Raw genomic sequence first — 16,888 nt, 5'->3', positions numbered from 1 at the left:
TGATTTCAGCCTTGGGAAACCCTGAGTAAAGAATTTCATTATGCTGTGCTATACTTTCCACTTGAAGAACTGTGAGCTAATAAATGGGTGTTGTTTCATATTAGTCAGGGTTCTCCAGAGGGACAGAACTAATAGGATATATATATATGTGAGATATAAAGGGGAGTTTATTAAGTATTAACTTACACAATCACAAGGTCCCACAGTAGGCTGTCTGCAAGCTTGAGGAGCAAGGACAGCCAGTCCGAGTCTCAAAACTGAAGAACTTGGAGTCCGACGTTTGAGGGCAGGAAGTGTCTAGCACCAGAGAAAGATGTAGGCTGGGAGGTTAGGCCAGTCTCTCTTTTTCATGTTTTTCTGCCTGCTTTATATTAGCTGGCAGCTAATTAGATGGTGCTCACCAGATTGAGGGTGGGTCTTCCTTCCCCAACCCGCTGACTCAAATGTTAATGTCCTTTGGCAGCAGCCTCACAGACACACCCAGGATCAATACTTTGCATCCTTCAATCCAATCAAGTTGACACTCAGTATTAACCATCACATGTTTTAAGCCTCCATATTTGTGATCATATGTTACACAGCAAGAGAAAATTAATACAGATGCTCTTGGCTGATAACAATCGGTGCTTCACAATTGAGCTCTGGAACTCCCTTTCAGGCAAGGTAGATGGCCTGTAGAAGGTAGCTACAAAGTGTTCCTGCAGCCTCTTGGAAGGACAGGCTCCACCTTTTTTCCTTTACTCCAAATCTTCTGTCTTGTGGTCTTTTTTCCCTAGTTCATCTTCTACCTTCCACCTTAGCTCCTCTGACTATCAACTGGGCTGGGCGTTTTCTGTGTTTGGGCTTTGGCTCCTTACACACACACTGCTACTCTTTAGGTCATCCATGACTCCTCACTTGCCACACAAAGAGCAGACTATCCCCTCACCGGAAACCACCCTCTCCCCACTTTCCTGACCCCAGGGCCAGGATGATATTTCCTGAACTCTGAATCCCGGTCTGGATCCAACACACTAGGTTCCCATTTGTCTGGACTCTGGAGAGGAGGTTGGGACTGGTCAAGGCTTACTTTTATGGAAAGAAAGAATTAAACATATGCAGTAGCCCGGCAAGGCCAGGAATTCCTGCTTCGATCTTTCAATCCTCTTCCTTTTTTTTTTTTTTTTTTTTTCAGACGGAGTCCCACTTTGTCACCTAGGCTGGAGTGAGTGTCGTGATCTCAGCTCACTGCAAACTTCACCTCCTGGGTTCAAGTGACTCTCCTGCCTCAGCCTCCCGAGTAGCTGGAATTACAGGCACCCGCCACCATGCCCAACTAATTTTTAGTATTTTCAATTGTGATGGGATTTCACCATATTAGCCAGGCTGGTCTTGAACTCCTGACCTCAGGTGATCCACCCACCTCAGCTTCCCAAAATGCTGGAATTACAGGCATGAGCCACCATGCCCGGCCACCTCTTTCTTTCTTTAGAGGAATTAATACTAATAACATTGGTGTGACAGCCTAAAATGGTGATGCTGAATGTTTCAAATTCATATTTTTTCTCTTCATCTCGGATATCTATATAATAACATAGAAATCCTTAGAGTGCCAGATCTAAATCCAGATCTAGATCCTTGGATATTTGGAAAACCCTAAAACTACAGGGTCTTTTTCAATCTTTTGAGCTGTGCTAGAAGTTAGTGGGGGTAGAATTGGATCTACAGGCTCTAAGCTCAGCACTGGTAGTGCTGCTCTGTGACCATGGTACCCCATGATATTTGCTTCACCCAGACCCAGCAAGGTACTGAGAGGAGCAAGCAGAGGAAGAGGAAACACCCCACAGTCCCTAAGGGGTCAGGGTTCTATGACTTCAGACTTTCTTCCAGATCTGACATTCAGTGGGTAAGAGAGGTCAGGACTGGGAAGGCCAGGCAGGAGAAATGAGACTAGAAGTAACATGCCCAACTGAGATCCAATGCTAAGAGCTACTGAGTTGGCTCATTGGGATCCAACAACAAGTGGACAGGACAGCTGGGAAGATCGAGGACCACAGAACAGCTGAGGAAAACCACAGAAAGTTACAATGGGGAACTTGTATTTACTGAGTTCCTGTATCTTACCAGGTATCACCACAGGGTTCTTTGCCATGCATTTTCTTCTCAACTCCCTTGCAAAATTAGGTACTATCATCTCCATTTTACAAATGCAGAAATTGAGAAGACTCTGAATGGATAAATGACTCATCTTTTCATACCTAGTGAAGTGACAGAGTTAGAATTAGAATTCAAGTGACTTCAATTGACATCACCCGCCGTGCTATTTCCTGATGGCTCCTTGCTTATTTAACAGAGGCACTGATGACTCCATGATGAGTAAACCAAGTCTATTGAATGAAAATGTCCTGAGCTCCTACTGCATACCAGGTACTATTCAGAAGTTATCTGCTTCATTTTGCTTTGTAATCCATGATCCAGGGGAATGCATTGTAGAGTAATAGTAAGGGGAAGCAGGGATTTCTGTGAACTCAACTTTCTATGGTAGCAGCAATCACAACATACATATGAGGCTTACTGAATGCCTACTATGCTTCAGGCACTGTGCTAGATATCAGAAATGCCATAGGTAGCAAAACAGTCCTATTTCATGCCTATGCTAATTCCTTTGCTGTTGCTGCACAGCAGAAGCCTTTGCAAACTTCAAGAATGGTCGTAAATAGTTTGATCCTCTTAAGTGAGACATCCTAAGGAATTGTTCTCATCCAAAGTGAAAGTAGACCAGTTGACCCAAATGGAATCAGCAGAAAGAAGCCAAGAGATTTCCAGTAAATACATGGGAGAGTTTGGGCAAGATCCAAGCCCAAAAAGTCCGTCTCATTGTTATCTAAAGAAAGCAGGGAAAGAATGTGATCGTAACTAAGAAAGCTGGAGCCTAATGAGGTTATCCTGTCTGGGCAAATGTATTAAGAGAAGATGGTCTGACTGGAGCTTCAAAAGGGGATATTATAGTAGAGATTGAGAATTGATTAGTGTTAATCTAATACTGCCAACTGAAGCCATATATTAAAATCACTAGAGAGGTATAGGCTGTTGGAAGATAAGGGTGATTTTTTTTTTTCTGATTCATATGGGTCTTAAGATTATCCCACCCTCTTTATTTCTAATTCCACGTACATAAGCAGTCTTCCAATTAATATCTTGACATTGGGTATAAGAAATTGGGGTCTGTGACTGGCATGGTGGCTCACGCCCAGCTTTTTGGGAGGCCGAGGCAGGTGGATTGCCTGAGACCGGGAGTTTGAGACAATCCTGACCAACATGGAGAAACCTCATCTCTACTAAAAATACAAAAAATCAGCCGGGTGTGGTGGCACATGCCTGTAATCCGAGCTACTCAGCAGGCTGAGGCAGGAGAATCGCTTGAACCCAGGAGGCGGAGGTTGTGGTGAGCCAAGATCGTGCCACTGTACTCCAGCCTAGGCAACAAGAGCAAAACTCTGAAGAAAGGAAGGAAGGAAGGAAGGAAGGAAGGAAGGAAGGAAGGAAGGAAGGAAGGAAGGGAGGGAGGGAGGGAGGAAGGGAGAGAGAAAGAGAAAGAAAGAAAGAAAGAGAGAAAGAGAGAAAGAAAGAAAGAAAAAGAAAGAAAGAAAGAAAGAAAGAAAGAAAGAAAGAAAGAAAGAAAGAAAGAAAGAAAGAAAGAAAGAAAGAAAGAAAGAAGGAAAGAAGGGAGGGAGGGAGGGAGGGAGGAAGGAAGGAAGGGAGGAAGGGAGAGAGAAAGAAAGAAAAAGAAAGAAAGAAAGAAAAAGAAAGAAAGAAAGAAAAAAGAAAGAAAAAGAAAGAAAGGAGGGAGGGAGGGAGGGAGGGAGGAAGGAAGGAAGGAAGGAAGGAAGGAAGGAAGGAAGGAAGGAAGGAAGGAAGGAAGGAAGGAAGGAAAAGAAATTGGGGTCTGGATTCCAGGCAAATTATTAAATTGTAAGTCTACTGTATATATCAGTCTTTTATAAATTTGATTAACCTAAGTCAGTTTCAGAAAATATGTATAATCACCTAGGAAAAATCCTACAATCCTACAGTCCAATATTACTGACAACCTAGAGGATTGCATGTCATTTCTCAGAGTCTGGTCCTTAGATTTGAAAGAACTGGAAAGTAAAAAAATTGGATTTTGAAACCAAGAACCAGGCCTGGGAAATGGGGGCCACGCCCAGGCATTACCATCTCAAGGGACACTTTTGAGAGATTGTTCTGTACTTCTCTGATGTCATCGTGATCTTGCTAATTGCAAAAATCCCTCGGAGAAAATTCTTTAAAAGTGAGAATACTAGTAAATAATGGGTCATGCCTACAATTTACTTCCTTCTTAGTCACTTAAGTGTTCTACAGGATTGCAGGTCTTCTCATCCTGGGACCTACAGCTAGAATACAACTCCTGGGGCTTCACTGCCCCGGGTTGCTTCGGTAGTTTTGGACTTTATTCTGATTGAATTTATATGACATCTTTTTTGGGGAGGAGGCTGAGGACAGAGTCTCTGTCACTCAGCTGGAGTGCAGTGGTGCAATCTTGGCTCACTTCAACTTCTGCCTCCCGGTTCAAGTGATTCTCATGCCTCAGCCTCCAGAGTAGCTGGGATTGCAGGCGCGCACCATGCCCAGCTAATTTTTATATTTTTAGTAGAGATGGGCTTTTACCATGTTGGCCAGGCTGGACTTGAACTCCTGGCCTCAAGTGATCCACCTGCCTCGGCCTCCCAAAGTGCTGGGAGTATAGGCAGGAGCCACCACGCCTGGCCTGACATCATCTTTTGTACATTGATCTTTCTTTTTAAAGAACTGGCTTTCCACATTCCTGAATTTGCAGCCAGAAAATTGAATTTATCCTGAATGTGAATGCTGACTGAACGCAGAGTTATCTGTCTCAATCTGCAAACCCTCTGAATTATGTTTGTTCGTTTGTTTTACTTTTACTGGTTTGTTATAAAGGAATTACAAAGGATGCAGATGAAGAGATGCACAGGGTAAGGAATGCGGGAAGGGGCGCAGGGTCTCCATGCCTTCCCTGGACTTGCCATCCTCCAGGAACCTCCACATGTTCAGTTATCCAGAAGCTCCTGAATTTTGTTTTTCTTGTATCCTCCTGACTTTATTGGAACCTTACTGTTTAAGAGGCAGCATTTATATTAAAAACAACTGCTTTGACTTTCTGTGGCAGGCAGTGAAGCTCTTCACTGGTTGGAGTCTTTAATTGCGTGCCCCACATGAATCATTTTAATGGCATTTTGGGGAACATGGATTCTACACACAGGGTGATCTGAAATGTCTTCCAGATTCCAGTGTCGAAGTAGATGACCACGAAATGAGAGCAATGCTCACAATAGACTACAGATTCCATTTGATAAATATAATGTCCAAATGATGGCTGATGAAGCTTATCAATGATATGCTTTTCTGTTTTGTTTTGTTTTGTTTTGTTTTGTTTTTGAGACAGAGTCTGGCTCTGTCACCCAGGCTAGAGTGCAGTGGTACGATCTCAGCTCTCTGCAACCTGTGCCTCCTGGGCTCAAGTGATCCTTCCACCTCAGCCTCCTGAGTAGCTGGGATTACAGGCGTGCACCACCATGACCTGCTAATTTTTGTATTTTTAGTAGAGACAGGGTTTCTCCATGTTGCCCAGACTGGTCTCAAACTCCTGAGCTCAAGTCATCCATGCACCTCGACCACCCAAAGTATTGGGATTACAGGCGTGAGCCACCACACCCAGCCCCTCTACAAAATGTTATTTAAAATATTTAACCTTTTATTGTGGTTAAAAAAATGCATAAAATCTACCTTCTTGTCTATTTTTAAATGTACAGTTTAGTAGTGTTAAGTATATTCACAAAGTTGTGAAACCAATCTCCACTACTTTTTCACCTTGCAAAATGGAAACTCTATACCCGTTAACCAATAACTATTCTCCTCTCCTCCCAGCCCCTGGTAACCACTTTCTGTTTCAATGAATGTAACTACCTTAAGTACCTCACATAAGTGGAATCATGCAGTATTTGTCTTTTGGGGGCTTGTTAGCAATATGCTTTTAACAATAAAACCAGTTTCTCAACTGTACATCCCTTCAGCTGAGAAGTAGCAGCAGACGTTACTACCTCATCATGATAACAGCTCATCTTTGCTTCAGTGTGCCAGTGAGCGTGCTAAGAGCTTTATATTTAGGATCTCCATTGGTCCTCCCAACAGCTCTGAGAGACAGACACTCTAATTCTCTCTGCTTTACAGATGTGGACCTGGGACTAAGATATTCAGTAACTGACTCAATATCACACAGGTAGTAAGTGTTAAAGTCAGCATTCACACTCAGGCAGTTAGGCCCCTGAGCCTGTGTTCTTCCCTGCAAGACCATACTGCTACTCATCACTGTCGGTAATTTGCCTGGGATGCAGTGCCATTCTCTTCCAGACAGGACAGACATTTCTCAGATGAGAACGCCAGTAAAGCTAACATCCAATTTGCAGTATCTTCAAAGCAGTTACCCTAAGAACAAGGCTTACCCAGGTTTCTGCAAGGAAGCTTCATGCATTAGCATAGCAGATGCTCTATGTCCGTTGTACCTGAGCTCACTTCTACGTTGGCGGAGGTCAATTTCTGAGCACCTGGCAACTTCTCTCTCAGCGGCCCTGCCTGGGTTTTTCTCAGGTGCCCAAGATATGCCAGCTTGCCCAGCCAGCATGCTAGGCAGCTGGGACTGCTGGGGACATATAAGACCCTCAGGGTGTGGGTAGGGGGACAAATGCCCTAGCTACCCAGGGCATGACTCCTCTCTTTCCTCCTTCCCCACTGCCATCCGTCCCTTTCCCGTTGCCCTCATGTGTATTTCCTGGGTTGACTCAGCAAACTGTCTTCTATGTCTTCGTCTCAGGTGCACTAGAGAACGCCACCTGAGACAGTCAGCAAACATGAAAGTGGAACTGCAATACCGGCTACACCTCAGATTGTTGTTGTTGTTGCTATTTTTAACAGAACTGCATCCTCAGACCAGATGTTTGTTGGAGTGTCCTGGGATGTCCGGTCTTGACAGCGGGGCATTGGGCAAACACGAATCTGAGCTAAACACCTAATTCCCCATAGCATGAAAATACTGGAATTCAAAGAAAACTGGCCAGCCTTGTTCAACAGCCCCCTGGTAAATAGAACAGATACTGTGTCATTTTTAACAACAAATGGCATAAATTAAATTTGAACCAAAGTGTATGTGTAATTGTTGGCTCTTTACAGAATAAATGAAATGCAAGCTGAGCAAATCTAAAAGGCAAATCATTTTCTCTCTTTCTGAAGAAGCCACCTGTGGGTCTCTGTTCATTGGTACTAAGCCTCACCCTCAGAGCACCATAAGTGGTTAGACAATGGGTCTCCATGTATTTCCCATTTATACTACCACCGAGATAAATGAGGCATTGAAGAGAAAACAAAGCAATAAATGCATGTTACAAATCAACTTCATCAGAGACATTTTACTTCATCAAAAAAAGAAATAACTACATTGGACTCATTAGAAAATGAGTAAAACACCATTTTGTCACAGTTTTAAGCAGCTGGTTCTGGTTTCAATGATTAAGTGGAAATTAATCAATCATAAACAATCAAGCAAATACGCTGTTGGACATTTACCTTTAAATAAGCAGTTGTCTACAGCTAACCTTACAGAAAGATGGCAGCCAAAACTTGACATAGTGTGAGAGGGAAGGTGTTTTCATGTTTCAGGAGCCCTGTGCATAAACTACGCTCAACACATGAAGCCTGGCTCAAGAAACTCACAAGCAAAGATCAACCACTCAAACCAAATGCAATGAAGTGATTCTGTAATGAAAAGTAGTGGTTTCAATTTCTCAAAAAAGTTTGATTCAAGGGGACATGTGAATAGGAATGAAGACAAAGAAAATTAAAATGCAGGATGGTTCTAAGTGATAAGGAACCTTTTTATTTAAAAAAAAAAAAAAGTGTCAAAATTAGATGGAAAATTACCACACCATCATTTGCATTGAGAAATTTCCCTTAATCTCCTACTGCCATGACAGTAATGAAAGAAAAAGAATGATGGAAGAATAGGATTAATCAAAAGATAAGATCAAAATAAATAATTATTTCTTTCCTTAAAAAAAAAAAGAGGGAGGAAGCTTTAAGAAAGAAGAGAGTAGAGAGCTAGAAATTTCTTAATTTAGTTTGGAATGTTTCCATTGGAATGAAGTCAGAAATACTCATTGTGTTTGTCTACATTCTTATCTATCTCTAGGTGTGTCAGTCTTTTCTATTTTTAGAATAGGAGACTCTTAAGGATGAAAATCGTGATTTATTTATGTGTAATGGAATACCATTTGGTGGATAAATCTAGAAACAATTCTCTTTGCACTAATTAGAAGAGTTATTAATTTTTTTGCCTTCAGATACATAGTGCTGTGTAATTATTGAGTGAGCCTGTTTGAGAATATGGATGATCCGAACACCTCCCAACTAGAAAAGGCACCATCCTCAGGCCTGAATGACACTTTGAGGTGTTACTGCCTGTGAGTGAAAATATCTGACCTGTCAGTGTTGCAGGAGAGTCCAATAGAACTTTTTACTCTGCATAGCCATTATAGAACAAACCATCCTATAAAGGACAGGAGTGTTGATCTTTGACTATGAACATTTAAAATCTTTGACCTTTATAAAAGAAAAAACAACGTGAAAATGCTTAAATGCTTACATACATTATGTGGTATATAATTAAACCTTTTTGGGTGTAAAAGTATTATTTCAGCTCACAAACATGTTTTGTGTTCAAGATGGTGCATGAAGTCTTAGACATACAGAAATGGGATTAAGGGTTTTTCTCAATGAGCTTACGCTCTGGTGATGGAGTAGCTATATCAGTTTTTTACAGAAAAAGGTAAACAAAGACATAGATGTAAACTGTAATCCGTATGTTAAAGTAAAAACCCAAAGAGATGTCTAGAATGACTTCTGGGTTTCTGGTCCAACTTACTGTGTAGACCGTGGAGCTGTTTGCTGTGATGGGAATGACAATGTACCCCCAAGAATGAGCACTAAGGGGGTGATGACGAGCTCACTTGTGAGTTCTAGAGATGATGATGAAGATGATGTGGGATGTATGGCCCCAAGAGTGGCCTTAACATTGACTTATCAAGAAAGTCATTGACATGAGCATGCATTTTTGGCATCTAGCTTATTGTTATAAAAATGAAACAAGGCTGGGCGTGGTGGCTCACACCTGTAATCCCAACAGTTTGGGACGCCGAGGTTGGTGGGTCACCTGAGGTCAGGAGTTTGAGACCAGCCTGGCCAACATGGTAAAACCCTGTCTCTACTAAAAAAAATTTTAAAAATTAGCTGGTGTTGGTGGCGCACGCTGTAATCCCAGCTACTCCTGAAGCAGGAGAATCGCTTGAACCTGGGAGGCGGAAGTTGCAGTGAGCTGGGATCGCGCCATTGCACTCCAGCCTGGGTGACAGAGCAAGACTCCGTCTCAGAAAAAAAAAAAAAAAAAAAAAACAGAAAAAAGAAAAAAGAAAAGAAACAAAATCTTTCATATGCCACACACACACGTTCACACATTACTCATGTCTCAGGGGACTTTGTATGTGTCCTTCAGTGCATGTGGCTGTTTGTCCCCTCAGAGTAGGAAGCAGCTGTTCTAACTTCCGTCTTCGCCGAAGGTTGTCATCTCCTCTGTGGTGAGAGCTCTGCAGAGTCACTGCTTCTTTGACCACATTCAGATTGCTGCCAGGGCTAAAGTCACAGCTTCCTTCTTCAGCTCTCTACCGAATTGTATTTTCCTTGACCTGTTTCTTGCAAATCTTTTAATGTTTCTTGTCCTCCAAGCTAACAACGCAATAAAAATTAGTCTTTTGTTAAGATGCACCACAATGCTTCTCTTCTCAGAAGCCAAAGGACCTGCCTCAGCAACAGGGCTCTCACCTGCACTTGGTATGTTTAGAGTTAGGAGTTCCCAGTCCACTGCCTTCTTGCCTCTGGAGAGGGCAAAATGGGGGGTGTTGTCCCGGCACTTCCCAATTTCAGTCATTTCTCAAGTCTGAAGTGTTCAAGCGCCTCAACTTGCAAAAACCGTGGTTTTATAACATGTTAATCTTGAATTTGGTGTTTTTACTAAAGGCAAGCATCTTCAACTCTACAAGTTTTATTTTATTTATTTATTTATTTATTTATTACCTCAGCTTCTGCCAAGAAGTTCTTGAAACGATGACTCTTGTGCCATAATAAACCTGGAAACATAGCAAATAGATACTACGCTAGTTTCATATTATGAAGAGATTTGTATGTGCTGTTCAGGAGGCTGAACTATATTTAGAAGGCAAAGAAAAGCCCTAGCAGGTTTCAGATAGAGAACAAGAGAGATCTTCCTCTTTCCCTTGCTCGCCTCTTCCCAGGAGAAAAGAAGTCAGTGTAACACATTTCCCTCTGAGAACGAAGCACTGTTTTCTGGCCTCCACGGTTTCTCTGAAAGTAGCTTATCTGTGCCTTTAGTTTTTCTAGGAGTTGAGAGAAAGACCTCTGCAGAGGACAGTGAGATTAGCCCCGAATGCGGGCCCTTTTCCTTTGTCCATACCAGATCCATCCCTGAGTGCACTGTGATCAGCCACTTCTCTACGTTTTTCTGATATTTTCACTTCCTGCTTGCCCCGTTCTCCTCCACGGTGGACATATGATGTCTTATTCTTTCCACTCAGCTCAACTATGTCCCTTGGGGGAGAATCAACACTTTTCTCATCTGATTTGTCATATAATTGATTAGATATCTCCATTATAGTTTCTATCATACAGTGTTGCGATTAGTGTACGTAACTGTCACATGGCCAGGGAGACCTACTCTAGGTATCCCCAGAAACCAGCAAAGAACATGACACTTCTTGGCCTCAGCATGTACCTGTAGAATAGAAGGAACTAATTGAATTAAATAAGGATAACTTGGCTGGCATTTTTCTTCCTTTGAACATTAAAACTACTTGTGGGAAAAGGTAATATTATCAGCATCCTCAAACCGGAAGAGATGATAGACAATGAAACATGACAAAAGCATATTCCAAATACTACAATTGCAGCATTTGTTCTCCCTACAATACCAAATGATATATAGTAAAAAGACTTAATCCAGGGAGGAATCAGGATTTACACGAAGCAAATATTTGGAAAAGGAGTGGCTTAAACAACAATGGAGAAAAAGAAAAGAATTGTCTGCATGCTACCATTCACCCCAGTTCAGGGCCTATCTTTTCCCAAAATTTGTTTTTTAGTTTTTGTATGGGGTTCTTTACCACACAGATCACCACACTTGGTTAGGCCTGGCCCTCACTCTGATCTCAGACATGACACCTCTTGGCCACGCTGGGACCAGCGGGGTGATTAGTTTGGTTGGTGTACATCTGTTCCACTTCCTTCAATTCCCTGTGTCTGATGATTTTTTTCTGCATCTTCCTAAACCGCCTGTTTTCTTTTTTTCCAAGACACAATCTTGCTCTTATCGCCCAGACGGGAGTGCAGTGGCGGATGTCGGCTCACTGCAACCTCCTCGTCCTGGGTTCAAGTGATTCTCCTGCCTCAGCCTCCTGAGTAGTTGGGATTACAGGTGTGCACTACGGGCTCAGATAATTTTTGTATTTTTAGTAGAGAAGGGGTTTCACTATATTGGCCAGGCTGGTCTCAAACTCCTGACCTCAAGTGATCCGTCTGCCTCAGCCTCCCAAAATACTAGAATTAGAGGCATGAGCCACTGTGTCCAACCCTAAAATGCATTTCCTATCATTTATTCTCTGTGACTTTGTTTATTTCCCCTTCTCTTTTGATATGTTATTGTCTATATGACACTGGCTTAATTTCGAGATGATCATTTGGAAATGTCAGCATTATTGATACATCATTTTTGGACAATATGTTCAAACACAATTATAGTAAGGTTTATCTATTACTTTATACATGTTGCTTAGAAAAAATGCACATTGGTAATTTCTCAAGTAATTTGAAATTTTAAAGGCAACCATATCTTACCACTTCTATCTTAAAATAAATAATAGTAAATAATTGCATTTCATTGTGATACAAGAAGATCTTCTAAAATGTTTATATATTTGCTATATATACATAGCATATATATGTCATGTATATTGATTTGCCATATATATACTAAAAAGTCATATATATTTATGTATTTGCCACACACACGTATGTGTATGTATGTGTGTGTATGTGTGTGTGTATTTGTCACTTCCCTCATTTGTCATTTGCCTCTTAACTATAAATGGCATACTTGGGTTACTGTTGTTTATAGTGCTTATCTTATTTAACTGATCAATATTTTCTTTACCAGCTTGCCTTTATGTGTCAGAGAAAGAGTTACCACAAACTTTAGGTTCCAGGGATCCTCAGTTATATGGGCCATTTTCAAGGCTCTGAGTCATGTGTTATCCTGGTCATAAATCTTCCAAAAGTCAGATACTTTAACAACATTCAGTTTCTTTTCACTTTTACTTCCCGTCCATTACACTAAACTTCATGTTAAATGACATCACAGATTAAAGGCAGTTAGAGGTCTAACTAAGGGAAATTGAACTTAAGATACATTTAGTGTAGTAGGATGCATGTATGTGGTTTGCTGTCATTTCTGAGTACAATTTAGTTCTTTCTAGCTATGTCTCTGTAACAATAACTTGCAGGAATAGGTACAATATGCTGGAAATGTACAGACCTGGGAGCTAGTCTGCAAAATTGTAAGCACAGGGTTTGGTTTTCATCAATGCCTAGTCATAACAGAAATTTTCTTCCGTTAATGCACAAAAATAATTCCAACTTGATAATGCAGTATGTATAATTTTGTATATGTCCATACAATAAAAGTGTGTGCTATGAATTTCAATATAATAGTAGAAACAATTCTGGTATTTAGAAGCAAAATATAGCCAAAAAACCCTCACCCAATACTGAAAACAGAATTCATTAAAATAAAGAGATAAATTTCAAATATAAGTGGTGAATACACCATAGAATTCTTTGATTTTCCAGTTAATAAAGAAGAGTGCAACAAACTGAAAACAAAATACATTTTTCACTAATTTGTCAGGAGATACAAACATCAAGAAAGATAAAATAGTACAAATAGCATAAAAAATACAACATTACAATACCCCCAGGACAGTTTGTCAAATTAGTGTCACCAATTCAAAGAATGCCTTAAGGTTAGACTTTATAGAGGAGAACTTGAAATGCTCCAAGGTCTTCAACTTCATATATGAAGAAACTTGCTAGAGGTTTTCCCAGTTCAGCCACAACACTAAAAATTTACCTGACATTATCTATTATGAGTTGTGAAGCTGTAAGAAAGGTTTCCAGTCTATCAGTTTAAAGAAAGTGCTTTGATTAACCACGACAAAAAGGACTGGTGGATCTTTTTATTTTTCTCTTTAGAAAATATTACAAAATCATTGCCATAGGAGGAAGCAATCAAACAGACAGCCAAAAAAACTAGAAAAAAATATTGTAGAGTATGCTAATAAAAATGCTATGTTATTTTTCTGGAATTTTGTGATGTCTGTGGTATTTATCAGCTCTTGTTTTCTCATTCTAAGCAGATATCCAGTTTTGTTTCTAATTTTGCATTTATGTTTTTACATTACTTCGTTTAATGAAAGTTCTAAAATTGATTAAGCTTGCTTCCCACAAAATCTGTATCCAACCCTTGTTTGCAGCTTAGAGAATTCTTGATTATAAATATAATTCATTTTCTGTGTTCAAAAAATTTAATCTCGAGGCCAGGTGCAGTGTCTCATGCCTGTAATCCCAGTATTTTGGGAGGTCAAGGTAGGAGGATTGCTTGAGGCTAGGAGTTCAAGACCAGCCTGGGCAGCACAGGGAGAATTGGTCTCTAAGAAAAATTTTAAAAATTAGCCAAGCATGGTGGCATCTGCCTGCAGTTCCACCTACTCAGGAGGCTGAGGAGAGACGATCGTCTGAGCCCAGGAGGTTGAGGCTGTGGCGAGCTGTGATTGTGCCACTGCACTCCAACCTGGGTGTAAAAAAAAAAGAAGAAGAAAGAAAGAAAAAGAAATATTTAATCTATCTGGAATTTATTTTAGATTAAGGTATAGGGTGGGAAATTCGTCCTATGTTTTCAAAGCAGACCAACTGTTCCAGCACCATTGTTAAGTAACATACATATTTTCTCATTGTTAATAAAGATCACTTTAGCATATATTAAAGTCTTAAGTATGCTTGAAATCCTCCTAAGATTTCATTGTTGTTTCATTGTTCTATCTATTCCAGTATTGTTGTTTTAATTGGTTATATTTTGATAATATATTTTGAAAACCATTAGTGCAAATCTCTTCTCATTCTTAGTTTTCAAAAATTTAAATTATTGCAATATGTTTATTTTTCTAGTTGAAATTTGGAATCACTGTTACAAGTTATTTTTTAAGAAAACTCACTAAAATTCTGACAACTTGTAATTAATTTAGCAGAACCGATATCTTAACAATACTGAGTCTTATCTGCAGCACCATTTTTTTGTAGTTGTCTATGTCCCTTGGAAAATGTTAATGCTTTCTAATGGATTTTAGGCATTCCTAATTAAGTGTATGTCTAGGCAGTTGATATTAATTGTTAGAAAACTGTTTTAAAATTAATGTCTGTATGATTTGTAAATGGTCATTTTATTGAACTTTCCTATTTAAAGAAATCAACTGCAAACATTGATACTTCTTTGTGTTTTTTGAAACTAATTTAGCTTTTCCCATTATATTGGTCAAGATTCACAAAATAGTAGTAACTGTTTACACTAAGTGTTTGTGATTTCCAATGGCATACATCTGAGAGAGAGGCAGAGAGATCCATTTTGATATGTATGTATTTATCTATGTATATACGAAATGTTGAAGGAATATTCTTTCTAGTTTCCTTAAATACTCTGTCAAACTTGGTTGTTAAACTAAATTAGATACCTTTGGAGGATATCTATTGATACTATCTTTTAAAAATCATTTGTATCTATTACATTAATAAATTTCTTTATACTCCTTGATTCCAATAATAAACTCTAGTATGGGGGAAAATTTGTTGCTCTTTTAATACATCTGGGTTGATGATTTTATTTAGGATTTTTTAATTCTCTATAATCATAAGTGAAATTTAGCTATAGTTTTCTTTCATTGTGATAATTTTATCAGGTTTTGGTATGAGGTTAAAATAAACTGGGAAGATTTCCATCTTTATTCTCCGGGACATTTTAAATTGCAAAAGAAATCTATAATTTCAGAGTCTAAAATAACATCCATAAAATCATCTGGTTTTGGCAAATTTGAAGGGATAATTATCATCTTTTTCAATTTTATTCATGGTAGATCTTCTACATTTTGAGCCAATTTTGGTTATTTATATATTCCAGGCAGACAATCTATTTCATCAAGATATTCTCACTCAGTTGCATAAAGTTTTATAGAGAAGTAGCTTCCAATGTTTTGTTCTTACCTCCTATCGGTTAAAAATGCTTGAGTAGGCACCCCAATTTATTTATTTAATAATTGCATGTATTTACTACTAGACTCGTGGGTTACATAAAATATAAAACACTCTTGTAAATAGAAGAATTTTAAAGATAAGATAAAGATGAAATAAACTATTTAGAAATAATTTATGTTTAGTTCAATCATGAAATAAAAAACTTGTTGCTTCTCTAAAAATAGTCTTAATATTAATATTTTAGTAAGAATTATGTCATTAAATAGGTTTTATTTTTTTAAATCTTGGTTTAATAATTTGTGACATAGTGATCAAAGATATTTTTCTAAATTCAATTTCTTTTGGTATTTGTTTTAAAAAGTTGCCCTAGCTCTAAAGATATCTCACAAATACACACAGGTCCAAACTGGAAAAAGTAAGTGCTTCATTGTCATTCTTACTAAGTCATTATATGCATTCTTTTCAGTCCCATTTACTAATCATGTAGATATTGGTTGAAATATTAGAAAATATTTGCTTTTCCTGATGTCAATCAGAAGCTGTTGAATTTTTAAATTTTTAACAAGTGAGTTTAAATACCACTGGGACTGTACACAGGTTACAAAGCAAGTTATATATTTTGTGGTCCTGTTTTTAGAGTAGGCAGATTTAAGAAATTTTGTAAATGACAAATATTGTTTTCAGCAGCAAAATCACATAATGATGGGAACATTTCCAAACAATTATTCTCAAAATGCTGTCTCCATTGCAGAAGTTTGTTTAAAAAGCCAGTTTTTTTTTTCTATTTCTTTATAAAAGCGTATCACTTTTACCTTTGAGTTGCAGTTTGTGCTAATATTTTTTCAGTGTTGGCTGGGTTGATACAACTGATAGCCATTTACCGTCACAGAAATAATCAGCTAATTTGGGACGCTTGTCTCTATAAAGGACACATACATAACTCACCAATAGCTTAAATCAGTAAACAAATTAAAATAGCTTAAAATTTTTCTTCAAATTTGAATCCCAGATATCCTGCAAGAGGAAATGAAATTCTCTGTATTCTTCATTGATTTTTTTTAGGTAGCCATCTATAATTGTTATCAGAAGTTTACAAGTTTGCAAAGATGTAATTTGTGGAATTTGGTAACCAGAGACATTTAAAAAAAACCTTAAATCCCATCATATTCAATGACATTCCAACACCATGGCAATTTGACACCCACACTGTCCATTCTTAAAAATATATGTATCAGATTTTATCTAACAATGGGAAATTGTACTTTATCCCTTTTTCTTCCTGGACTTTTATTCCTATCCCACTTCAAGCCCCCCTTCCCAAGAATGTATTTAGTATATATTTATTTTTGAAACTCTGTTAATCATCAATATTTTCTATGACTAAAATATGCATATA

At 38.8% G+C, this 16,888-nt stretch overlaps 1 long non-coding RNA gene across 6 annotated transcripts in view; it reads left to right on the top strand.

Moving 5' to 3' along the window:
* The window catches only part of LOC105482432 (uncharacterized), a 60,901-nt gene that overhangs the window by 23,070 nt on the left and 20,943 nt on the right, over positions 1-16,888 (top strand). For 4 of the 6 annotated variants that reach the window (XR_011624028.1, XR_011624029.1, XR_987595.2 and 1 more), the window contains one exon: positions 2,333-2,406. This is a non-coding gene — a long non-coding RNA (uncharacterized lncRNA). Of the gene's footprint in view, positions 1-2,332; positions 2,407-6,990; positions 11,614-16,888 lie in introns of those variants that run through there. The other 2 variants (XR_987593.2, XR_987594.2) reach the window with 1 other exon arrangement.

Source organism: Macaca nemestrina, chromosome 5, assembly GCF_043159975.1.
Source record: "Macaca nemestrina isolate mMacNem1 chromosome 5, mMacNem.hap1, whole genome shotgun sequence".
Lineage (NCBI taxonomy): Eukaryota > Metazoa > Chordata > Mammalia > Primates > Cercopithecidae > Macaca > Macaca nemestrina.
Note: the sequence above shows the minus strand (reverse complement) of the source record. Positions and strands in the feature narration are given on the sequence as shown.